General features: G+C 45.2%; 1 protein-coding gene and 1 long non-coding RNA gene across 14 annotated transcripts in view; one reads left to right on the forward strand and one right to left on the reverse strand.

The window, feature by feature from the left end:
* LDLRAD4 (low density lipoprotein receptor class A domain containing 4) overlaps positions 1-9,139 on the reverse strand; it is a 447,577-nt gene extending 438,438 nt beyond the window's left edge. For 4 of the 12 annotated variants that reach the window (XM_053902347.1, XM_053902355.1, XM_053902354.1 and 1 more), the window contains exon 1: positions 8,463-9,065. The gene's annotated coding sequence lies outside the window, so the exon portion shown is untranslated. Of the gene's footprint in view, positions 1-7,174; positions 7,201-7,438; positions 7,554-8,001; positions 8,330-8,462; positions 9,070-9,119 lie in introns of those variants that run through there. The other 8 variants (XM_053902346.1, XM_053902356.1, XM_053902344.1 and 5 more) reach the window with 6 other exon arrangements.
* On the forward strand, positions 7,670-26,865 carry LOC109257616 (uncharacterized). 2 transcript variants are annotated; one of them, XR_008422204.1, is made up of 4 exons: positions 7,670-7,753; positions 19,503-19,579; positions 24,002-24,174; positions 24,459-26,865. It is a non-coding gene; the product is annotated as an uncharacterized LOC109257616 (long non-coding RNA). The 2 variants fall into 2 exon arrangements; XR_002076056.2 differs by having other exon boundaries at positions 24,002-24,080.
* The last annotated feature ends 241 nt before the right edge of the window (positions 26,866-27,106 follow it).

Here is a 27,106-nt window from a genome sequence, read left to right on the forward strand (position 1 = left end):
CACTTTCTCTCCTGGTCCCCACTTCTTCCCTGTGAGTCCAAGTTACCCTCAGCGGGTAGGGTGCAGATGGTGGGAAAACCAGGTGCAATTCTTGGCCATAAAATCCTCTAATTTTATTTTAAAATATAGTAGATTGTTTAGTGTCCTTAACCTACCTAAGTAGAATGGATCTCCAATTTAAAATAGCACAAAGGCTGGGGCGCCCGGGCAGCTCAGCTGGTTGAGCAGCCAACTCTTGGTTTCTGCTCAGGTCATGATCTCACGGTTCTTGGGATTGAGCCCCACCTCGGGCTCTGAACTGGGCGTGGACCCTGCTAATATTCTTTCTCTCTCCCTCTCTCTGCCCCTCCCCCACTTGTGCATAAGTGTGTCTATGTGTGTTGACACACACACTCTCTCTCAAAATAAATAAATAAACTTAAAAAAAATAAAAAATAAAAGTAAACTAGCACAAAGGTCTTCTCCGTCCCTGAGGAGATCATCCACAAACATCACCGTACTTGCCCATAACAAAACTCTGGCAAACAGCAGAACTCTCTTCACTTGTGATCCAGATGATATAGATCTAGATTCTTGTAACAAAAAATGGAAAGGAAAATTTAAACATCATAACATTTACTGCCAAATTTGCACAGTTTTGTAATAATATTTGATACTGGCAAGGGTGAGCCACCCTCATATCTGTGAGAATGCAAAATGCCTCATGCTTTCTGAAAAGCAAGCTGGTGATAACTTTTGGAGGACCCTCTAAAAGTTCTTGTACCCATGAACTTCCCTTTTAGGAATCTATCCAAAGGATGTAATCAAAATGTTCAACGCGGTATCATTTATAATAGAGAAAACTGGTAATAGCGTCCCAAAACAAATTTTTAAAAAATAATAATATGACCATAGAGTAGAATGTTATAGTTACCAGCAGTGGTACTCTTGGAGAATATTTAAATTACATGAAAAAACGTTCAGGATTAAATGCTAAGTCTGAAAACATATACAAATTCTATACATGATTTTATACTTAATCAGTAAATAAGCCTAGAAAGAATCTACTAAACTATTAACAATGGTCTTCTAAAGGTAGTAGAATCAAAGGTAATTTTAGTCATTTTTATTTTCTTCTTTGTTTCTTTTTTCTTCATTTCATTTTCCAAACTATCTTCAGTGAGAATATAATCAGGAAAAAAAGAATTTCAGAGCCTAGATCTATGACGATGTGTTCAGCAAGCCTAAAAGACTCTGTAGAATAAAAAGTCTAGGTTCAACTAGAGTGGGCAGAGCTGGACTGGTGGCCAGTGTACCCAGGCCTCCACGTCTGTCCTTGACAGGTGATGCTCACACCTGCCACACAGGCAGTGACGGGCGCATCCTGGGGGTTGATGACTATGATGCACTCTGGGACACGCCACATGAAAACATGGCTGCTCAACGCTGTCGAGATGGGGGGGACAGAGCACAGACCAGAACATGAGCTTCCAGAGGCCTGCACTGCCTCAACCCCCAGGAGAACAGCACTTGTCCAACCCCATCCAGGTGACTGCTGGGATCAAGTACCTCACATTGTGTGGGCACCATAATATATCATATAGGGGACAGCACCACCCCAGTCACCTGGCTTAATTCAGGGGCTGTGATGGGTTCCATTCCCTGCCCCACTGCCATGGGAAGATTTGCAAAGAGCTGAAGAACTATCCTGTCAGACCCAAGTAAATCTGGATCTCCTGCAAACTGAACTCACTTTAGGTTCCATAATCTCAGTTAGGTTTGTCCAAGACGGACTATATTTCATGAAAAGTACACAGTGATGTGCATGGATGATTAATCTATGCCCTCATGGAGCAAAACAGAAAATCTTAAAGATATGATTATTTTTTCATTTTTCCCCCAAATGTGGGAAGCACATTTGGGGAACAAAACTAAAACCGTAGCATTCCACAAACTGGGGTGAGCTGGATCCTTCTGAGTGAACAAACAACTAAGTAGGACCTCATCCAGCCTCATCCCCAGACTCACAGCAGACAGAGGGCCTCCAATGGCCTCAGTTCACCCTCCAGAAAATAGGTCCTAATGCTCCCACAATCTATACCCAGACAAGACAAACAGAAGAGGTTTTTAAGGAATGGCACAGAATACCTCAGGCAATAAAACTGCTGCTGATTTTACTTCATCTGTCTTTCAAGGGACTCAAGGTTCAATGTGGACAAAACAAAGCCACCAATGGCCTAATTCTCAAAACTCAGGCTCTTGTCACGAGCAAGACAGGCACAGAAAGCAGAAGCTAGAAATAAGAATGGGGACTGGAGGTGAGGGGGTGTATAATCAGTTACAGATGAAGGCAGGAAGGAAGAAGAAAGGGACAGAAAGGGTACTATCCTCCCCCTCCCAGCTGGTAAATGAATGATGTCTGATGAACTTCTGACTTGGGCCCAGCCTCAGGCAGCCTGGAGTCAAAGCCCAGACCCCAAAAGAGAGAATGCAAGGGCTTCCTCCTACTGACTCCACCCTTTATTTACAAGAGGTGTGACTGGGCAATTTCCGGGCTTCCTATTACCTTCCTGAAAGCTGGGGATGGTAGCAGTACAGATGTCACAGGAGGGCTGCACTAAGGACTAAATTAGTTCATATGTGTGCAACACTAAGAGCAGCCTGGCACATAGTCAGTGCTATGCAAGTGTTTGGAACTGTTGCTACTATTCTGTGACCAAGTACCCTGGTGGAGGAGGGCCCGCCAGAGGTCCAGGAGCCCTTCCAAAAGCAGCCTGGCCTCCTGCCGTGGGCTCTCCACTCTTGCCTTCCTTCCGGAAGCAGTGAGATTTTACTATGGAAATCCCCTCCCCAACTCTATGCAGACGTTGCAGGCCTGTGGGGCCACAGACAATGAAAACAATGCCTGGTTGAGCCTCCACCAGCCATAGGCCCAAGCCCACTTCTGCAGAATGGTGGCTGTGCACAGGAACTGACTAGGCACAGCAGGAAACCTGCCATTCTGTGAATGCCAGGGGCAAGAAGTCCACACACCTACACAGAGGATGCTTGCCACACCTCTCAAGGAGAGATGACTAGCCAGGGGCAGATGGGATGGATTCTTTTTGCAAAATGGATGCAATGGCTCTACTTTGCAGAGAAAGGGACCATGTGGATGAGGACACACAGATGTTGCTCACACCTACCCAATTCCTGACCTTAACGTCACTGGAGTAGTCCAAGCCCTGAATCTTGTCTGCAAAGGGAAGAGTAAGTCATTTGGCAGGGGCCCAACTTAGGAGGTGGCTTTGTAATATGAGCAGTGTGTCCGCTAACAACTAGAGCAAGACCATTAAGTTCATTACACCTGTCACTCTGCCAGCTGACTATCCAAATTGCCAGAGATGAAAGTACATTATGCCCAAGGAGTGCCACCCAGCCCCCTCCCAGGGCAGCACACATACACTTATCTCAGACAATTTGTTCTCAGTGTCTGCACCTGCAGAAAGAACGCAACCGTAAACAGCTTGAAACTTGGCTTTGAGAAAACATAGGGCCTAAGCAGCTGAGAACAAAGTTTAGTTACTTCCACAGCAGGTCCCTGGGAGGAAGACTAGGTGCCATGCCCCATGGTGCACATGCAAGAATGTGCTGGGGTGAGAGGAGGAAGGGGAAGGGCAAGGCGAGGGGGCAGAGCTGCCTAGCAAAACGAAGGACACACAGCTGCTACGTGCATTCTGCTGCCCTGCAGCACTGCCAAAAATAAAAGCGAGAGACACACCCTTTTCATTTCCGAACCAAGTCACAGAATTCTAGGCAATAGGCAGAGGCCTTCCTCCCAGCTGCACATCCAACAGGCTCCCTGGGTGCGCAGCGCCCGACCGCCGGCTGCAGAGTGCGTTTGCAGTGCAAGCGTGTTGCAGACAGCGGTAATTTATTTATCCCTGTCATGTAACATTAGCAATCTGTCTGGAGCTTGGCAAGCACCAACTTGCACTGTCATATAAACTGTCTGACAAACTTAAAGTTTCGTAAATGGTTCTCCTCCAGCAGACAATAAAGCATCATAAAAAAAAAAAGTTGTCATCTCTTTTTCTGTTCCTTTTCTCTCTTCCTCTTCTAAAAAAGAGGGAGGAGGGGAGAAAAAGAAAAGCAACAACAAAAGAACCTATGCAAACAGAAATGATCCCTCAGCAGGATTCTTAACCTTGAAAGTCTCAACATTTTTCCAATGCCAAGTAAATGAGTAAATAAATGGATGGGGGAGGGGGGTGGCATGGTGGGGGTCAGTCATGAGGGGGGTACGGAGCAAAATCTGCAAAACAAAAGTACAGTCATTAAAAATTAATAAAGGGTGTGGACATCAGCTCCCCACCCCCTTCTGCTCATGGGGATTTGAGCCAGACATTCTGCATCCTCATTAAGTGGTGTCTGGAAGGCTGCCGGAGTTTTAGTGGGTTCTGGGAATGCCAATATATTAACCAGAGGACTTTTTGCATACCCTTTAGAGTTTTTATTCTAGAAAAGTCAACCATTTGGCACAGTGTAGCCTTATTTTTGTCCGGGAAAGCTCTCAGCTGCCAATCAAGAGAGAAATTATAGCTATGTTCTTCGTAATTTCCAAGACCTATCTGGAAAACAAGCCTGGTGGAAAGAAAAGTCCTCACAAAAACAGCTTAAAAGGCCAAAGTGCCATTTTTAGTGGAAATTCAGAGAAAAACAATCCATACTTAAATCACATGGATAAGAGACAACACAAACACTATTTTCAATTCCTCCTATGATAGAGGGAAAAAAACAATAGTCACTGGGAATATGAATCCAATATTTCTGTAGCAATTAATAGCACAGGTGCTTGGGACTGTTTGCTTTAGTTGCATAACAGTAAAGTGAATAATGCCACACACAAAAAAATCTCCCTAAAATGTAGGCAGGTCTTGTGGCCTAAATTTCCAAATAGTAGGAAGAAGCCTTACATTCCTATTTTAAAACTTAAGATTTACGTTCCATGCACACCCATAATATAGGTCAAGGTGTAATTCTAGACTAACAAATCCCATGTAGGCAGAAAGTCACTTTGACACCAAAAAATAATGGCTTCCAGAAGAGTTTTCTGAGACAGGAAGGCAGGAAGGGAAGAAGGGAGCAAGGATAGAATGAGGAAGAAGGGGAGAAGGAAGAAGGGAGAAAAGGGCAAGATGGAACTACATAGAGATTTTGCTTCTGTTTACATTTAATACCCATGTGTCTACATCAAGTATGTTTAATGTTTCTAAAAACTTTCCAGGTTAATATGGAATGATCTTTCTTACAGCTATTGCTCCTTGAGTTTTCTTTCTTCTCTACTAACTCTTACCCAAAAGGACAGACACATCATAGAAACTCCACAAGCCTAGATGATGAAAGGTGAAAAGAAATATGGCAAGGACTACCAGAAAGATCTGACCAGCCACAACAGCACGTGTCACTGCCCCAGCCCTGAGAGTACTTGGGTTTTACATGATGACATAGAGCAGTCATCTCAAGCCTAGACCACAGGGTGACTGCTAGCTAGGCTACAGTGAAGGGATCTAGACAGAGTCTAGGGGTCTCCACTTGACATCAGGACAGAAACTACCCTCATAGAGCAAAAGTCATTCTCACCTATGTTCCCCTGTCCAGCTGGGAATTGCCCCTCCAGCAGCCCAGATGAAAAACAGGCAGTGTCCCATGAGCTACAAGGCTGTTCTGCCAGGCTGCTAAGTCAACCAAGACTACAGCACAGTCCCAAATTGTAAACACCTCTGCAGATGGGTCCTTGCTCTCAGAGCGCCAGGCAAGAAAACTATTCTTAGAACACCGTCAGCAGTTAGGGGGAAATATCTGTCTATGTATGTATATACTCTGGCGGGGGACAAGGCGGGGGAGGGACTTTGATTCTCAAATTATGTGCCAACAAATTGGCACAAAATCCCTTAATAAGCAGGTGGCACTGGCTGGGTTCCTCTGCAGGACCGTGGTCATGCAAACCAGAAGGATCCAAGAGACAGCCCTAAAACCCTGCTGGGAAAAGTCTTCTCCATAGTAAATACAAACCTACATGAACTAGAACCATGGCCAGTGACAACAAACTCTTCCCGGGGCAATAAAAGAACATTAAGAAATTAGAAGGGTCTTTCAAAACAAGGGAGGAAGGTAGCTACAACTAACTCCATTACAGCAAATCCTTACCAGCATTTACAGTCTTGGCCCTAATTCCTAACAGTGTGTTCAATGTCAACAGCAAAATGAAGCTCTTAAAAGAATTAAGCTTCCAAAGATCATGAGGAATTTACCCCTATGTTTTAAAAAGCACTGCTTTGCAAGGGCCATCAAATGGCATTCCAAGGTCGATAGGAAACCAAATATTATAACTGAATATATGTGCATGGGTAATATTCAGATCTCATTTGTCTCCGTAATGACTCAAGTTTGACATTATGATTCTTCACTGAACATAAAGAATATGTTGCAAGAGAAAACTGTGTAGAGTACAAAGGCAGACGTACAGATGACCATAAACTCAATATAAATATTAGAAAGGACTAAATAGTTTTATACAAAATGCAGAACATATCTTGATGCAATGGCAGTTTCTCAGAGCAGACTCTACAGAACCTTCCCTGTTAATTCCGAGCTCAATCCAGAAGCTCTAGGAGAGATACAAATGGAAGAAAAGCTTTCTTGGCTAGCCAAACAAGTGGAAAGGGCTATTTTAAAGGGAAGTTTCCTAGTACTAGCCATGAGGGAAGGCACCAACCTCCACATCAGCCACAGGACCCACATATTTTTAAGGACCAAGGCTGCTCATCATCTCTACCCACCTCCACTGCAAGAAACTTACTAATAGTAGCTCTCGGAATCAACATTCTGTAACAGCTCATCTCACCTCACAGCCCACAATGCCTAGCACATAGTAGGTCATCAATGAATACCCACCACAATCTTAATTAACATTTAGAAAGCAGCACTGAATCATAAGTGGGGTCTGGGGATAAGTTGCCAAAGTAATTGCAAAGCGAGAAAGGCAAGAGAATAGTTGGGACATAGAGAAAGAGAAAAGAAGCAAATCAAAATTATCCAGTTCTAGCTAATTAAAAGACTCTTTGGGGAAAACAAAAATTAAGCTAGCTTACGTGGCCAATGCCACTCAGCAATCATTCCTATGCCCGGTTAGGAGCAAGGAAGCCCTGCTTACTTTAAAGAGTTCCTCGCTGTTCTGACCGGCGACACAGTGCCCCGCCAGCTAAACCCAGAACCAGGGCACTGGCGCGCCTTCTCCAGGTGCCACCCACCCACCACGCGTCCACGTCTTCCTCCCGAAAATCTCTGCCTCAAAGGGAAGCCTCTTCCTTCTCCAGTTAAAAAAAAAAAAAAAAGTTTTGAAACAAGCAAATGCCCTCTCCGTCACCACACTGAATTAACCTGAACAGAACCCACTGTCTTCCAGTCGCGTACTTACGGGGCGCGCCCCCAACGCCACCCCGGGCGGCGCACCCGGTAGGGGTCGCGGGGAAGCCTCCTGGCGACTGAGCAAAGCGGACCCCACAACAAAGGCAAGTGCCGAGCCCGGGCTGGGTGCTCGTCGCTTCCTGTTTATTCCACCGTGAGGGTCAAAGAGAAATTCAACACACGCCTGCTTCCTCCGGGGCTCGGAGACCCAGCCTAAGTGTAATAGCAGCCGCCCCAGACAATCGACTTCCTAGCCAATGCCGGGAGCTCCGGGCGGCCCCGCGACCGACGTCAACGTGCGCGGGGGGACCCGAGCAGACGCCGGGTGAGGCGGGCCCCCGGGGCGCGGGGCGCGAGATGCGGGGTGCTGGGGCTCCGAGCCGCGGGCTGCGGGGTGTCCGGCAGCGGGATGCAGGGTTCAGGGTAAGGCCCGCTCCCGCCCCTTTTTCTTCCCGCAAACTCCCCAGGAAGGTCCTGCACAATCTTCCTGCTTCCCGCCGACCTCCAGTCCCCCCGCCTGCAGTGGTTCGCTGACAGGCCCAAGGGAACCGAGACCCTAGTTTGGGCAGTTACCTCGGCGCTGACCCCAGCCTCCCGGGGGTGCAGAATTAAATCCTGCGACCGCAGGACACCCCGCGCCGGGCACTGAGATTTAGGTCGGCAACGTTCCTCCAACGGAGCACACAAGCAGAGGCGGCCCGGCCTCCGTTCGGGAGTGCGAGGTTGCCCTCCCCACACCCGGCCCGGGCGAGCGCGCCGGGACGCCGCTGTGCCCACCGGCTACACTGCCTCAGACCTCGCGCACTCGTCTCTGTGGGACTCGTCCGGGTGGGGAGGACCCGCGGGGCTGGGCAGCTCCCTCTGGCCCCCGCCGACGGCGCAGGCTCGCGGACGTCCCGTTCCCTGAGCGTCCTGTCCCCGCGTCCTCCGCCCCCTGCCCTCCCCAACCAACACTACCACCACCCCGCCTCCGCGCCGCGCTGAACTTGGGCCAGACGCCGAGACCACAGCAGCCACCTCGGGTCTGCACTCACCTGCGGCCGCCCCTCCGGAGCCGTGGCGGGGGACCGCCTGCAGTGCGGCTCGCCCGGCCACCGGCCCTGCGGGCCGCGGGGGAGGGGCGCGGGATGCGGGGCCGCCGCGGCGGGGGACGCGCAGCCGGCCGGCGGGGAGCGCGGCGCGGTGCGCCAGGTCTCTTTAAGAGCCAGGGACCTTACCCCCGGGCCTCCCCCGCGCTCCCCGCCCCCCTTTCACTTTCCCAGGGACTCGCAGCCTGTCTGGCGGCGGCTGCGGCGGCGGCTCCTCCCCGACTCGCAGGGGATCCCCGGCCGGCTGCGGCGGCGCGCGGGGCAGGCAGGGCCAGCCGCACTCGCCTGCCTGTCCCGCCGGGCCTGGCCCGCAGCCTCTGGGAGGGGGGAGGAGAGGGAGACCGTGCTGCGGCCGCCGAGGGAGGTGTCCCGCTTCCCGTCGCCGGAGGGAGGGAAGTGTTCCGCCTCCCGCCGCCGTCTGTCTCCAGCCGTAACTGTGCTCGCCGAGGCTGTGTCTGTCTCCAACTCCTCCAGTCTCTCCTCCCTCCCCATCCCCCTCCGCGGCGGGGACCCGGCGTGCGGCCAGGCCGCGGGGGTGGCGGGGGCCGCGGTGCTGGCGGCTGGTGGGCCGGCCTCGACCCCGCGCTCACGGGCCGCACCAACCTCTGCAGGCTGCGTGCAAGGAGCTGGGGGCGTGTGGGCGCCGAGGCCGCGGGACCCCAAGGCTCAGCCGGGCGGGCAGGCAGAACACACGGCAGCGGGCTTGGGCCTCGTGGGGCGCGCGCCCACCGCCGGCCGGACGGGGAACTCCAAGTGCAGAGAGAAGGCTGGCTGGCGCACCAGGAGGAGCCGGCTCGCCGGGGCGGGCTAAGGACGGTCTGGGGAGAGCAGGCCGACTTGTTCCCTGCGCCAGTTACCTCGCGGGCTATCAGTGCCCAATAGGCAGCGGGTCTTTGGACACCAGTCCCGAGACATACAGTAGGGCTGCAGGACACGTAGTGAAACCGATGAATCCTAGCTGAGCCAGCCCGGCCCGGGCTCCTCCTGACCCCACGTAGTCACCCTCTTAAGGATTCTCCACCCTTTATAAAGGGCAATGGCTCCAAAATGGAAGGTCATCCGGATTCTTCCTGCTACGACCCTTTCTCCTTAAAGGACCTACAGCTCTCCTCCTCTGAAAGCCGTTCAGGACTTGAACTCTACCTGAGTGCATACAAAATGTATTTTGTCCTCCAGCAGTAGTAGAATTGACAGCCAAGCAGTTTGGGTACTGCCTTAGCATAGGGCATTTTAACCCAATTTTATTAGAGTCGCCAAAATTAGATAATTCCCCTCTGCCCAAATTAAACCCCTGCAGACATACCAAAATATACTAACCTGGGATTTCAGGCAGGATCTAATAGAGGTGCAGCTAATTAAATTAATTTTCAATTTCCTGTAATGTCAGAGAAGAGAATCTTTTGAAAACTATGAATAATTTGTCAGTAATATTTTGGTTAGTGAAGCAGGAGCTTAATTCAGCTTTCTTTAAAGAGCCCTCTGCTCTCCTCAACTAACAGTAATTGCTATGTAGAATTTGGTCATTCCTCATATGTAATATAGTAGCTACCATTAATTGTACCAAGTCCCACACTAAGTAGATTGTCTTATTTAGTATTCACAATAACTGAGACAGCCAATACTTTCCCATTTTGCAGACAAGAAAGTTGAGGCTATAAAAGATTTCGGTTACTTGTTCCTGGACCACAAAGAGATGGGTTTAAAATTCCTAACTGGCTGGTTACACAAAAAGCCGGGAGTTGAACCATACTGCCACCTACCTACAGTAGCTTTGACATCCAGTTCAGTTAAGCTCAGCCCAGCCACAAGGGACAGGATCTATTCTAGGCCAGGAACTGTGCTGGCGCCTGTAGAGAATGCCCAGGTCCTAGGCTGACAGAGGAGCATTTAGACTACAAGGACAACTTTAAATCTGGCTGCTAGGGTAAACTTTCATTAAATGAGCAGTGAACTAAATATTTAATACAGGTTATCCAAATCTGGCAAGTATATACTTATTAGTTTATATTTCATGTACATGAATGCATACCACACTCATAGCAGCTCAGAAGCTGTGGTGTTGGAGAAACTATTCTTGCCCTCCTGGAGTAGAAAGAAAAATAACTTTTTCCTTCTAAATGAGAAACTGCCCAGGGACAATGAAGAAGAAAATGTTTTTTTCTAAGACCATGAACAATTTGTTCTTCTATTTCACTTGTGCATGATTTCCTTGTGTATAATTTAACCTTTTTAAATTGAGAGCTGAGTTTTAAAATCTTAACCTCAGTTTTATCATTTATGATGAATCTTAGCTCATCTTGCATTGCCTTTTCTTGTCTTCTTTAATTTATAACTAGAAACTGCAGGGCTCTATTTCTATTTCTAGAAAATAGCCATGACAGGAAACTGTCCCTGCATTTTCCACTCAGTCCTCCCTGTATTTGTTTTCCATTTCAGCTGTTCCTTCTCATACCCCTACACACATACACACATACGCACACACACACACACACATTATGGCAATGAGAGAGTTAGAGGCCTTTAGATATATGTTTGCTCTCTGTAAAATTCAACACAATTATGTTAGCTTTACCCTGCCCATTAATAATCCATCACATTCCCTCCAAGGACCCAGACTGAAGCACAGGATACCAGGACTTTGTTTTGCTCAAAATAGTGGATTTTGTGTATTCCCAACACACAGAACTATGCCTGACCCTCACTAAGGATTCAAGAGCTATTTGGGGAATGAATGGAGCCTAGTATTGGGATAAAAAAGTAAATAATATTGAAGTAAAATATCACTTTTTACTTGGGCAGAAATCAACTGAAATTGGTTTCAAGTAATGGGATGTGAGAAAAATTCTTTCTCAGTATAAATCCATTACAGTTTACCTGGTGTCGATTATATACCAACAATATTTATTCCATAGAAGGTCAATTATCTAAGGAGACAAAGATAGAAAGGGCAAACATGAGTGTAGAGGCCACTTTTAGGCAAAGAGCCATGGGATATAGAAAGGGCCCACACCGACCCCTGACTGCATACAGACAGGTCCATCAGGGACCCACCGCAAAATATTCATAAGCCCTAACTAACCAATGGGGTACATACAACCAGGCACAGTTACCAAAAAAGGGAAAATTCCATACATCGCCATACCTCCTCATCTTCCCCCTTTTAAAACAACCCTCCACCCACTGCCTCCTTGCATACAGCCTCTCCTCTGCAGTCCAGTTCCCCCACACTCCTTCCCTTGCAGTGTATTCAGTAAATTTCTATCTGCTTTGTTTTGCCTCAGGTGAATTCTTTCCACCCAATCGGGGACCCCATCGGATCAGGAGAGACACCACATTTAGACACCACAATGAGCAAATGTTGAAAAAAGAGATTCTGAGGGCCCCAACTGACCACAAAATACATATGAATCAGAGAATATAATTTTGTTATTTGGATCTCATGCATAACATTTAGATGAAACTTAAACTATTCAAAATGATCCTTCCTTCTCTTTGTACTTTTTAATTTAAATAAGAAATGGAGAGGAGGAAGTGAGAAAGAGAAGCTTGCATTGTAGGTTCTTCTAGGGAAGTGAGAGTCCCAGTCTAGCTAAATACTTAGACCCAAAATCTGTGGATGAGCTCAGCTCCAGGAGACAAGGATTAGTCTCATACTTCTCAATGATGGCATAGGCACGTTTCATCATGTTACTACTCTGCACCATCAAACTGTGTCAGAGTTCAGTCTGTAAACCAGAGATAGTAAGTCCTACCTCACAGGGTCTGTTGTGAGGTTGGCTACATCCCTATGTACATACATATTATTCTCTTTGGGATCCTGCTGTCCCCACTGCTTCCGGACCTACAAATATTACTCTTCTATGGGTGGAGGTTTTATGGAGGAGGAAAAATTATTTTCCCTCTACCCTTCTAGGCTCTTGGCTAAGATACTTCTGTAATAAAAAGACCGATTAACCGGAGGAAAAAAAAAATTTAGTAATGTACCAAACCCCCTGCCCCGACCCCATACATGGGAGAGACCCAGGAAAACTGAGTAACTCTCTAAAAGCCCAAGCCCTGACCTTAAATAACATCTCCAGCTAAAGACAAAAGATGTTGGTAGGGGGAGACCAGTTATGGGATGAGACTTGGAAAAGCAGAGTAAACAAATGTAGGATTGTTATGTATATTTAAGTCCTTGCCATCTCCATTGAGAACAGTTTCTAGAGATTTAGAGTCACCCTTCTCTTCCTAGTACAGAGAGGAGACACCCTAACAAATAGAGATTTGCCTTATACATGTAAATGTCTCTTACAAAAGGGTAACTGCCTGGTTTTCAGAGCCTCTCTCTTGTCTGTTGCCTTAAAAAAATAATCAGTCTAAAATAATTCTTTATGCCAAAGAAGCATATCTTGGGGTAGTATATTCTACTCCCCTTCTGTTTAAAATCACAAAAGACAGAAAGGAAAACGTTTTGCAGACAACTTCTGCTTTCAGCCTTGCTGCAATACTCTTCCTGGGAAAAACAAAAACAGTATCTGTCCTTTCTCCTTGAAGAGAGGGGGGTAGGTAGAGGAAAAGGAAAAATACAGCAAGGGAAAAAAATGTAAATGATTACTTCACAGATGCTCCATCCAGACATGTTCATGTATGGTATCTATACATCAGTTAACAAAAATAATGGGAAAATGGGGCATCTGGTTGGCTCAGTCAGTGGAGTATGTGACTCTTGATCTTGGAGTTGTTAAATTCGAGCCCAACACTGCATGTAGAGAGTACTTAAAAAAATAAAATAAAATCTTTTTTAAAAAATGATGGAACAATTCCTGGGCAATGACATGTGTATTTTCAAACCACTTACAATGATTAAAGTATAGTAAAATCTCCTTAGTATGAAAAGGCTATAGCAGTTCACAGCTTCTGCCTCTTCTGGTGCCCAGGTTGTCTCAAGTAACCCACACCAGGGCAGGGCATCTCAACAGCCTTCAGGATGTGATGTATGATCAAAAGCTGGGTGTAAAGTGGCCACTGTGGCCCCACCCTATTCCATTGCTTTCCTGACATATGGTCCAGGCAGCTCTCTACTAGGGTCTTCATTGTCAAGTTCAACGCTTAGCACAGTACCTGGCCCAAAATGTACTCCATAAATATTAGCTCCCTTTAGTCCTTTTTCTTGCCAGCAAAGACAGGCTCTCTGGTGACTTTATACCCTGACAATTTAGCCATGCTGGAACCATACTTCCCAGAATTCCCCTCCTATGGGGTTCTAGGTGTTGAAATAAATTTCCAGGCCCAAGATGGAGCCACTCCTGCTTTGGGTGCCTCATCAGCAAACGAAAAGCTTAAATAACTTTCATGTCCCTGTAAATGCAGCATTTGATCCAAAATGCAGTATGTCCAGTCAGCCAGTCCCCAAATGCCAAGCCAACACTGGGCCTTCTCATCCCAAACAAGCCCATCAAATATTTCCCATTTGTCTCTTCTTTTTTCTTTATACTTAATCCTATAAAAGCTTCTTGCCTTTGCCCCATTTTGCAGTTCTTCAAAAGGAAACTGTCCATTTCATGAAATGTTGAAGTTTATTTGTACCATCTAGATTGTCTTCTTTTATCTTTTTTTAAAATACAGGTTAGGGATGCTGTCAGAGGAAGTGAAGCAGTGGCTGGTACCCCTGCCCAGCTGCACAGCTAATGAATTTTTATACATGCATACACCCTTGCACCCACGCAACAGGGTAGCATGGGGCATAACGCACTGTGAAGCCCATTCATATCCCTGACCTGCTCTCTCTTTGTCCCCTTACCCTGGTCCTGTGTCAGATGGCAGTGTGCATAGCCCTTTGGTAGCCTCTTCTACAGGTTGCCTGTGATGTTGAAGTTGAAGGGACAAAAGACAGACATGATTTGTTCGCCTTCATGGGCTTCAGGTTGTCCCTGTATGTGCCAGTCAGTTCCTCTTGCCCACTTCATGGTCGGCTTTCCTGCTTACCTGCCAGGCCTGCCAGCCCCAGATTCAATGGCCTTCCATGTGCTTCTCATGGAAGCCCTGATTCTGTATCACTTACAAAGAGTCTTATGATCTAACCTGACTAAGAATCAGACACCTATGTATCTCCCTATCTTAGCTAGTATTCGGTTGTTTGCAAAGAACATAACCTCCTCTATCTAGCTTTTTTTAAGGAAAGATGTTCCCCCCCCAACAGGCAAACCACTTGAGAAGATATTTTATCAAAAAAGATACTAAATAACCAATAAACCTGTAACGATGTACTCAACTCATTAGGGAAATATTAATTAAAACCATAATGAAATAGCACACCCACTGGAATGGCAAAAATTAAAAAGATTGACAATTTTAAAAGTTCGCAAGGACATAGCACAAGTAGAACTTGCTTACATAGCCCACAATTCCACTCCCTGAAGAGCACAGCAAAAATGTGTGTGGATGTCCACCAAAAGGTAAGTACAAGAATATTCATACCAGTTTATTCATTAATATTAAAAAGAAAAGAACTCGAAACAATCCAAATGTCCATCAGTGTATAAAGAATAAATGAATTGTGGTACGCTCATATAATGGGAGATCACACAGCAGTTTCAAAAATTTTAACCTGCTGGCACACAACATGGATGAGTGTCACAGAAACTTATTTGAGTGACAGAAGGTAAGTACAAAAGAATGCTAATGTATGATTTTATTTATGTGAAGCTCCAAAACAGGAGAAGCTAAATGACAGTGATAGAAGTTAGGATAGTGGTTACCTGTGGGTGGTATTAAGTGGGAAGATCCAAAATAGAACCTTCTGGAGGGTAAGGGGTAGATCTGGGTATGGTTGCAAGGGTGTATGCATGTATAAAAATTCATTAGCTGTGCAGTTAAAATCAGTGTATTTTATATATGTGTTATGCACTATAATGGAAAGTTTTGAAAAGGGGGGATTTATTGGATGTAGGAGGCCTTTTGTCAGGTGGGTGACTCAGTAGCAAGACCACCTTTCTCAGACGGGGGAGCATCAGAGAGGAACTATACCCACTCTACTATCCCCACAAACACCTCACAGACCTTCCCCCTGCCATACAGAAGGTCTCGACTCATTTCTCCTGACTGAATGTCTAGCTGGTGATGAAGAAAACATGAGGCTCATTCACCCATAAGACATGTTAACATGGGCATGAAAGCAAGAACCTGTATCTGATAGCATGTTTCCATCAATAAGGCAATGCCCCATGGAAGCTTCTATAATGTTCTTTTATAACCTGTTCTACCTGGAGAGTTGGGAACATATCACGGGACTTGAGGTCTGGATTATGGACCCCATTCTCAGGGGGTTCTCTGCTCCAACCAATTCAATCCATCAGATTCAAGAACTAGGCATTCCGTTTAATTTCAGCTTAAATCATAAATTGGCTGTCCGTTACATAGCAATGATTTCATGAAATATTAAAAGTAAAAAAAATAAAGTGCTACATAAAAAAATATATATGTGGATATATGTCAACACAGCTGGTATATATGTGCATTTACATTCTGATATATGTGCATGTGTATATAAATATTGCTATTATTGCATCCATATCCATAACACACATACATACACACATTCTGAATCTACACGTCTATATACTCTCTTTAGCACATTTTTCCTGAAGTGCCATCCCATCTTTTTTCTTATGTATGAAGTACGAATCCCAGTCCACAAACCCAGATGTGCAACAATGTAATTTTATTTTCTACTACTCCATATAATTTCTGACCCTAAGAGTCCATTCTACAGAGCTGGTGGGAAACTTAACCCCAGTCCTTGGAGCCACCCTCTCTCCGAATTTTGGCACCACGCTTGGGTATTTGGGAATGGTGGGACTGGGGGCGGGGGGCACAAATATTTCCATTGTGCCATCCATTGTTGCCATTTGTGTGGCCACCTGAGATGCAGCAGCTTACCACTCCTGTCCCTTGGACACAGACATCTTTCTTGCTCCTGCCTACAATTCCATTTGCTTCTAGAAGTTCTTTGATTTGATCCTAGAAGCACTTTGTCTTCATCCACAAATCCTTCTCCTTTTTACCTCCCTAGGCATCCCCTGAGCTCTACTAGAAGCCTAGGATTTTTGAAAATCAGAAGCCAGGAAAACCCAGGCTATTCCGTTTTCAACCTACCACCTGTCTTGCTAATCCATTGAAGTACAAGGCAAGTTACTTGCTTGAATGGAGGAGAAAGGAAAGAAGAAAATAGGGGAACATGTTTATTAAAGGTGTGGGGGACAGAACAACCCTCCCCCCCACACACACAATGTTCCTCTGTGCCTTGGTGGAACCTTTGAATAGAAAGATGTGATGCCTTTGGTATTGGGTTACTTTATACTTTCAGATAGGGAAGTTGTCCAGGGGTACCCAACCTAATCACATGAGCCCTTGAAAAACAGCTTCCTCTGGCTGGAGGCAGAAAAGGAAGGCAGAGATTCAAAGCATTGAGAGCTATTCCATGGCTCGCCTGGATGGCTCAAGTGGTTAAGCAGCCAACTCTTGACTTGGGCTCCAGTCATGATCTCAGTATTCATGGGATGGAGCCCCACATCAAACTCTGCGCTCACAGCACAGAGCCTGCTTGGGATTCTCTCTCTCCCTCTCCCTCTGCCTCTCGCCCATTCATGTGTGCGTACTCTCTCTCTCTCTCTCTCTCTCTCTCTCTCTCTCAAAATAAATAAACATTAAAAAAAAAAAAGCATTGCGAGCTATTCCAAGTGAGAAGCATCTCCAGTGCCACCTTTGAAGATGGAGGGGGCCACATGGTAAGGGGTGTGGGAGACCTCTGGGAACTGAGTGAAGCCCCTGCTGATAGCCAGCCAAGATATGGATCCTACAGCCACAGGAAGGGAATTCTGCCTTAATCTTGTGAGCGTGGAAGAGGTTCTCAAGTCTCAGATAAGAACCCCACCCAGCTAATACTTTAATTGCCTCATATGAGACCCTGAGTGGAAAACCAGCTGCACCGGGTCTGGAATTCTGACCCGCAAGCTTATCAGTGGGTATTGTTTTAAGTCACTAAATTTGTGGTTAATTTGTTACTTGGCAACTTAAAACTAATATAGTAAGTTAAAATACAAAAACATTGTCCAATCAAATGTGTTTTGTCCTGCGTGGTCCTACCCCCTGTTAACAATCATTTCTCAAACGGAAAAGAAGGATGGTTGAAGGGGCTGAGTATGTAGCTACCAGACACCAAGCTCTTATGGACACTAAACGAGCTTCTGGAACAGCTCTGGCTAACTCCCAAAGACCCAATACATTTCTGGGTCAGAAATCAGAGCCAGATTCAGATGTAAGGACAAGCCGAGGACTGATGCAGAAAGCAATATTTTAAAATCTCACCATTTCAGGGCACCTGGATAGCTCAGTCAGTTAAGTGTCCGACTTCGGCTCACGTAATGAACTCACAGTTCGGGAGTTTGAGTCCCACATCGGGCTCTGTGCCAACAGCTTGGAGCCTGGAGCCTGCTTCGGATTCTGTGTCTCCCTCTCTCTCTGCCCCTCCCCACTCATGCTCTGTCTCTTGCTCTCTCTCAAAAATAAATAAACAGAAAAAAATTTTAATAATAAATATATGAATAAAATAAAATCTCACCATTTCAGGGGTACCTGGCTGGCTCTGTTGGTAGAGCATTGGACTCTTGATCTCAGGGTCATAAGTTCAAGCCCTACATTGGGCATAGAGCTTACTTAAATAAAGCAAAAATGGGGGCACAGTGGTGGTTTAGTCAGTTAAGTGACCGACTTTTGATTTCGGCTCAGGTCATGATCTTGTGGTTCATGAGATCGAGCACCAAGTTGGGCTCTGCACTGACAGTGCAGCAGAGCCTGCTTGGAATTCTCTCTCTCTCCTTTGCTCTCTGCCCCTCACCCCCCCCCGAAATAATTAAATAAACATTATTTTTAAAATGTTAGAAGAAATGAAAAATAAATAAAAATATCATCATTCCATGCAAACTGGTGCAGCCACTCTGGGAAACAGTATGGAGGTTCCTCAAAAAACTAAAAATAGAACTACCCTCTGACCCAGCAATTGCACTACTAGGTATTTATCCAAGGGATACAGGTATGCTGTTTTAAAGGGACACATGCACCCCAACGTTTATAGCAGCACTATCAACTATAGCCAAAGTATGGAAAGAGCCCAAATGTCCATCAATGGATGAATGGAAAAGATGTGGTATATATATACAATGGAGTATTACTCAGAATCAAAAAGAATGAAATCTTGCCATTTGCAACTACGTGGATGGAACTGGAGGGTATTATGCTAAGTGAAATTAGTCAGTCAGAGAAAGACAAGTATCATATGACTTCACTCATATGAGGACTTTAAGAGACAAAACAGAGAACATAAAGGAAGGGAAGCAAAAATAATATAAAAACAGGGAGGGGGACAAAACATAAGAGACTCTTAAATACGAAGAACAAACAGAGGGTTACTGGAGGGGTTGTGGGAGGGGGGATGAGCCAAATGGGTAAGAGGCATTAAGGAATCTACTCCTGAAATCATTGTTGCACTATATGCTAACTGGATGTAAATTTAAAAAAGAAAAAAAAAATCTCATCATTCCATTTAAGACCCTTATAAAAAGGAGAAAACATCATCAGGAAACCCAGCTCTGCCATTGGCTAGCTGTGCAGATGTGAGCAAGTTACTTTACCTCTCTAAGCTACAATGCTTCTTTTAGAAAATGAGAGACTCAGACTAGATGATCTCAGAGGTCCCTTAAGACCTTTCACGCTTTCATTCAACAAATATTGGTTGAGGTCCTCCTATGTGCCAGGCCCTGAGCCAGGCACTGGGACTGTAGCTATGAATCGAAGTCTATTCACTGGACTCAAATTTCCCATAGGAGTATTTGACAGCTCAGGAAAAAGAGGGCTCCTATTTAAAAATCAAAACAAACAAACAAACAAAAAAAACCTGGGTGTTTTAGGCTGCTCCAGCTCTCACTATCTTCATCCTGTCTTTTCCAGGTGAAATCTCAGGCCAGGCCCACCCCACCACGGCCATGGTGGCTTCATCCACCAAAAACACTGGAAAGCCAAAATGGGTAAGTGTGATTTGGAAGAGCAAGGACTGTGAGGAATGGTAGAAACTCAACTCATTCTGTTTCAGCTGTTTTGGGCAAGAACCTCCCTTCAGTTCACTTGGCCACTGAAGGAGTGATTAAAAAACATTTAGAATCAAGGCCAACCCTTGATTAGGCCAAAAATGTTAAGCAGGCAACTTGTTCTCAGCTAGCTGCCAACTAATCTCAATTAAAGAAGGAGCCAATAGCTTGACATTTTTATAAAATGTTAAAATCCCTGGGGAAGTGCCCTGAAGGTAAACCAGTCTCAGAAATCTCTCAACTACATTCTTGCCAAGTGGTTTTCAAACTGTCCTCAAACTCACTGCTTTCTTGGGCAACCCTGTGGCCCATGCTGAGCTTTGGAAAGCTGGGTCTTGCATTGAGCTGAGACCAGGGTCCAAGCAGGCTTCTTCCCATTTCCCTGGCTCTTTGTGCCCAAGCAAGAGGACATCCTCTCTTTCCTGCCTGCCATGCTTTCCTTCTCCAGGCAGCAGTGGTTCTTCCAATCATCTCTTGTGTGCTGTGGCCTTGGGTTTCCTCATCACCCTGGCCACTCTTCTCCAGACATTCCTGGCTGATCAGCTCCCTCCTGCAGTCTGGTGCCCAAAACCCAGCCCAATGTCATGTCTGGCTTTCACCAGTTAGGTCAGGTTGGTCACCTTCTTGGATATGGTAGTCTGGTTAGTGCAAACTGATATCTGTGAATTCATTTTAGCCACCAATTGCAAATAGCCTACGACTAAGCATCTAAAACCTCAAAGTTCTTTTTCAACAGGGTTCTTTTTGATGGCAAATGATAAGACATTTGAAAAAGGAAAGTGACACTGAAAATGGAATTTTGGGCTCACTTTATCTGTGAATTTCAAGTGTCAGATGAAGTTTTAGGCAGGTCTGAAGCCAGGTCTTCAAGGAAAATGTCATGGTTCCGTCTGTCTCTCTCCATGCCACACTCCCTCTCTACTGCTTCAGTTGGGTCTGATTCTCAGTTAAAGCCTCCCCATAGTGTAGCAGTGGCCCCCAGTTGCTGCAGCATACCATCCTGTCAGCAGTTTCACAGCCCCAGTGAAAAACTACATCTATCCCAAGGTCCTAGGAGAACTCTAGCCTGGCTGACCACATGTTCACCCAAGATCAAATTACCAAAGCAGGAAAATGGGGTGCACTAATTGGTCAGGGCTAAGTTTTGTATTCACCCTTGTGTAATGGGCTCCACAGAGAAAAGAGTGTTTCTAAGACCAAATGAAGACAGAAGGAGCACTGCTTAGTCAAGAACAATAAATAGCCTGGGTGGCTCAGTAGGTTAAGCGTCTGACTCTTGTTATTGGCTCAGGTCATGTTCTCACTGTCTGTGAGATCAAGCCCCAAGTTTGGCTCTGCGCTGGGCGTGGAGCCTGCTTAGGATTCTCTCTCCCTCTCTCTCTGCCCCTTCCCCACTTGCTCATGCACTCTGTCTCTCTCTCTCTCTCTCAAAAAAAGCCAGTAAACATTCACTCTAGCCATGTCAGCCATATTCAAACCTTGCCCCCCACCCCGCACCTGTCCCAGGCATGGAATCAGCACCAAGCTCAGTGCCTGTGCAGAGCAGTAACAGCCCTCTCAACATAGGTGATACTGTATGCTGCTTTGTAACCTTCTTTGTTTCACTTAACATTATAGTGTAAGCATTTCCTCAAGTTATTAAGACTTCTTTATGACATATTTTAAGACACTGGTTACTATTTCATGGATGTACCATAATTTGTCTAACTATTCCTCTATTGTTAGAGAATCATGTTTCTTTCTTTCTTTGTGTGTGTGTGCCTATAAATAATATACCAATATGAACATTTTTTACACCTTTTTTCATAATTCCTGATTATTTCTCTAGAAGGTGTTCTTAGAAGTTGAATAAATGTGTCAAAGAGTATTTCAAAGTTATTCTTGATGCATATTACCAAATCGTTTTCCAGAAAGATTATACCAATTTATATACGTATGGGGACAGTAGTAAGTGGTAACTTTAACCTGAAAACAAACCACAATGTATAAATAAGGTCTTGGTTAGCTCAGAGACTGAAACTTTCTGTAAATTATATGCCTGAAGAAAGTGGCTAGCCATGTCCAGATTAAATCTGGGGGACCGTGAGCTGGGGATTTCTTGAATTTCTCGGGGATTTCTTGTAGTTGGCAAAGTTTGCATCAGCCACCCCAGCATCACAGTCTTGTCCCCTGTGTCACTCTCCCTACATGCCTCACCCATTCCCCCATCCATGCCCTTTCTAGAAAAAGCACTAACAACATCATTCACACTAAATGGCTGTAAGGTTTAATCCAGGGAGACTAATTAACATGAAATGAAGTTAAATAAATTAATTCCTCATTATGACCTTTCAGACATCAGTAAGCTGATTGGAAATATTCTTGGATAAACCTCCTTATGTCCCTGTAATCACACAGAGTAAGCAGCTGCCTTTCCAAACCAGTCTTAAAACTCATCTTAGTCCTGGGGGTGCCTGGGTGGCTCAGTCGTTTGGGCGTCTGACTTAGGCTAAGGTCATGATCTCGCGGTTTGTGAGTTCGAGCCCCGCATTGGGCTCTGTGCTGACAGCTCAGAGTCTGAAGCCTGCTTCGGATTCTGTGTCTCCTCCTCTCTCTGCCTCTCCCCTGCTCATGCTCTATCTCTCTCTGTCTCTCAATAGCAAATAAATGTTAAGAAAAAATTAAAAAAAAAAAAACTCATCTTAGTCTTATATATGCTCAAGGACCCAGTGAATTGTAGGCTGAGTGGGTGATGTGTCAATGCCCAACAGTGTATTATGTATAGTATATCAAAGTATCGACAGGACATTAAGCATTAGAAATTCTGATAATAATCTTTGTTGTACCAGAGGAAGAAATAGACCAATTATGTTAAAATAATTCTGTGCCAGTTACTGTTTATTGAGCACATATGAGCACACAGGCACCATGCTAAGAAGTTACATATTTATTTCATCCTTAAAAGTAAACCTTCGGTCTCACGTATATTAAATGATGTGCGCACATCATACAACCACTGCATCCGGCATCTGAATCCCAGGCCCACATCTTCCTGCCACATCTCCACATCTTGAAATTGGCTGCCCACAGTGGTTACCTGTCCTGGCCTCTCTAACATTAAAATATCACATAAGGACACACATGTCCTCCTACTAATGTAGTATAACGTTATTAAATGAAAAAAATAGTTGAAGCTAATAAAATTGCTTTAAATTAATGAAACCACTATAGTGAAATTATAATGAAACCACTATAGATGCTTTAATATTGGTCATTCATAATGAGTAAAGTGTCTAACTCTTGATCATTGATGGCAACAAGAGCATCTTCCTCTGAACAACATCATGTGAAGTTAAGGCTGCAAATCCAGTCCTCTTTTAGAGTTATTTGCCCTCCCTGTCTTTGTCCTTATACCTAGTGGTGGACATAGACAGTGCCTGGTGATCATAACCATGTGAGGACGTTGCTGTCATTAGGCTTCCTTCAATCCCACCCCTTTCAGAAAGCCTGACATATCCTACTTTCCCTGGAAGCTTGCCCTCCACCTTCTTCCCCTTACCCCCCTCCTGTCACAATCACTACCACTGTTTCACACTTTTCCTCAGCTGTGTCAGGGGAAAAGTTTGAAGACTAACAGTAATATTAAAAATACCTACACTTGGGGCGCCTGGGTGGCTCGGTCGGTTAAGCGTCCGACTTCGGCTCACGTCATGATCTCACGGTCCGTGAGTTCGAGCCCTGCGTCGGGCTCTGTGCTGACAGCTCAGAGCCTGGAGCCTGTTTCAGATTCTGTGTCTCCCTCTCTCTGACCCTCCCCTCTTCATGCTCTGTCTCTCTCTGTCTCAAAAATAAATAAATGTTAAAAAAAATTTTAAAAAAAAGTACCTACACTTGGGGGCGCCTGGGTGGCTCAGTCGGTTGAGCGCCCGACTTCGGCTCAGGTCATGATCTCATAGTCATTGAGTTCGGGCCCTGCATCGGGCTCTGTGCTGACAGCTTGGGGCCTGGAGCCTGCTTTGGATTCTGTGTCTCCCTCTCTCTCTGCTCCTCCCCTGCTCACACTGTCTCTCTCTCAAAAATGGGTAAAGATTTTTTTAAAATGTTTTTTTTAAATAAAAAAAAATGCCTAAACTTGGGGCACTTGGGTGGCTCAGTTGGTTAAGGTCTGACTTTGGCTCAGGTCATGATCTCACGGTTCATGAATTCAAGCCCCACACCTGACTCACTACTGTCAGCACAGAGCCTGCTTCGGATCCTCTGTCCCCTTCTCTCTGCCCCCCCCCCACCGCCTCGAAAATAAATAAACATTTTTAAAAAGTGCCTAAACTGTATAAATGTTTCATATTTTTAATGCCCACTCATTCTATCACTTTTTCCATCCAGCAAACTTGGCAACTACCTCCTATGAATTGAAGTCAAAACTTCAATGACAGGTCTCATTTGAACTTCATTACTTTAAAAGGTATGATTTGGAAGATTTCACACAAAAAAATTTACATTTCTGCCTCTCCTGGAAAATGAGAAGGCCTAGCTCTTCAGCCCTGCATCCCCACCAGGTAACCTGGAGTTGACAGCAGTATCTTGTGGGTGGTGTGGGCAGGCGTCCTCACTCACTCTCCTGCTCAGATTTGAAGGGGGAGTGATATGGCATGATTCAATTTTAAAAAGTTTACCCTGGCTGGATGATGGACTTAGTTTGGATAGACACTCAGGTGGATGCACCCAGAATCTGATTGCTTCTCGGCACCCCACCACCTTCTTAGTATAAGCCACCAATCTCTCCCACCTAGACAATTATAACAGCCCCTTAACTTCCCTGTTCTGTGGTCTCTTCTCACAGGCAACCTGAATGGTACCTGATGAGAATGTACTCAAAACCTCCAATGGCTCCCATCTAACTTGGAATCCAACCCAAAGTCTTTCCCAGAGTCTACATAGCCTCTGCTCACCTCTCTGGCCTCTCCTCTCACCTTCTCCTGTGCTCCTGGCACATTCTGGCCTCCCTGTAGCTTTCCAGCAAGCCAAATGCTCTCCTCCTACCATTCACCTTTGCATGCACTGTTCCAGTCTTGCTATCTTCTTGTCCTAGAGTTCAGCTGCCCGACAACTTCCCAACCCTGGCTGTCTGCTTCTGTTGCTTCATTCCCCTGCCAACTGAGATTGAACAGGATCCCATATCACTCCTGTCCTTCACCATTGCTCCACCTCTCTGTTCTGTTTCATTCTTCACACATTACTAACAGAATGTCTGTTTGATATCAGTCTCTGCCATTGGCAAAATCTGCACTAAGAGTCTACTGCTGTGCCACAGAACCCAACACAGACACAGCACATGGGTGTGCACGGCAACTACTGTGGAGAGAGTGGCTGAGAAATGGTTCACAGCAGGGCTGTCTTGTGAGGCTAAAGGCAAGATCATGGGGATGTGGCCAAGGTAGTGTGGTGGACATGGAACAAGAAGCACTATCTGGAAGCTCTCCAGGACAACAGTGGTAATGGGCCTCAGAATGCCCTCCAGTCCTCTGATTTGGACAGCCACATGGAAGACGGTTGCATTCATCCAGAAGAGTCACCAGGAGCTATCAGGCTGGAGGGAAGGCTGTGAATTTGCATTTAGACATCAGACATTGTGTGGGAAGTACAAGATATAAAGATGCCAGAAGATGGACTTTCTATAGTTGCTCTGAGATCTATCTGTTTAGTACAAAGGACATGAGAATCCATTGCTAACAGAGGAGTTAGATGCTCTGGATTTGGGCTGGTAGCCTCTTTTTTCTGTATCAAGCAGCACCTGGCAGCAAAAGATGAGGAACACTAACCAAAGGGACTCTCCACACCTAGTAACCCTACTACCTACAGGCTGTTGAACTCAGGGTAGGACAAGAGGGCTCCAAGAAGCAACTGACTGACTCATCGATACAACTGTGTCCTTTAATAAAGTGAAGGCTGGCTTTCTTTAAAATCTGAGGGCATCACTTTTTTTGACAGAAATCAGTTCAAAACCTTTATATGACCACTGCAGCTTAATGGCAGGGGCAGCATTATGGGATTTGGAAAGTGGTATAAAAGCAGGGAGAATGAAGCCTCCCAGCTGTCAGGACAGCCTAATGGAGACATTGATATCTGGCTGCATGGGAATTCTAGGGCCTTCTAGAAAATTTAGCACAGTGGAACTAGAAGGATATTCTTTCACACAGTCCTGAGGATTTGTTGCCCTAGATGTAGAAAGAGATTAAAAATGAAGGTAAAGCATTGGCTCACAAAGCTGGCTTGGGAGTGAAGTAAACGGCTAGAGTCCAGACACATGGCTACCATGAAAGATTAAACACAGAAGGCGCCACAGGTACAGGTAAATTACCTCCCCCCCGCCCCACCACCACCGGTGAAGCCAGGATTCTGGTAACTAGGGACTTGTTTACAGTATAAAATAACTGAGAGAGTCCTCCTCAATTAAGGAGGAGGAGAGAGAAAGAGAAGAAGAAAAAAGCTTCATATTTTCAGAGATTAAATCCTTCCCATAGACCACAAAAGGGAGACCAATTACAGGAAAATTTTGTTTTAATGGGCACTCTGTTTGAATATTATCACTATTGACTATGAGTAATTCTGTTTTAGTATGTGTGAGTTAAAACCTCTGCTTTTTCAGACAAGAGTACTTTCTGCCAATGAGCTGTGACTTAAAGCTGTGTGATTTGTGTAAATGTGTTGTAATTAATTGAGCTTTAAAAATTGACTTTGAGGGGTGAAGGTCTTGGAAATGGATGCTAGCTTGGAAAAAGTCACCTTCTAAGAGGTGATAAAAGATATTTAACTAACACGAAGCTCCTCTAAATTTATTTTGGTGGAGGCAATTAAAAAAAATCTGTGTATGTTTGAAAAAGACAAAATTTAATTTAAAAATATCTTAACATTAGAACAAAATAAAGACTGGCTTGGGAAAGTTAGAGTTGAATGAGAAACATCAGCATGAACTCATGTATTTTAAAGGGATTCTAATTCTATCACTAACAGTGTAACTGGGCAGCCCCACCCCCCAGGGCGTAATCGCAGTTTACAGCCTATAAGCCCCAAGGCCTACATCTTTGTCTGTATTACCTTCCCCACAAATAAAGCTCAAAAATCCTTGAAAGATCATTAAATTTGTGTTAAGGGTGGCAAAAATCAAGATGGGCCCAAGACACTTGCCAGAGAATGTTTTCTAAACTGTTTTGAGATATTGCTAAATAAAACAAAGAACCCACACTAACCATACTGCATTGCTTTTTCAAAAAGAAAGTACCCATTATAGTTAACTGAAGCATGTTAAGGCTGTGAAAAGCCATGAGATTTGTGTGAGACATATACTCAAATTCTGATCACCTAAGTTGACAATCTTAAATCATATTCAAGAATATAGGGGCACCTGGGCAGCTCAGTCCATAGAGCATGCAACCCTTGATCTCAGGGTCATGGATTCAAGCCCCATGTTGGGGGTAGAGATTCCTTTTT

Source organism: Panthera pardus, unplaced genomic scaffold (genome assembly GCF_024362965.1).
Source record: "Panthera pardus isolate Hobbes unplaced genomic scaffold, ASM2436296v1 HiC_scaffold_15, whole genome shotgun sequence".
Lineage (NCBI taxonomy): Eukaryota > Metazoa > Chordata > Mammalia > Carnivora > Felidae > Panthera > Panthera pardus.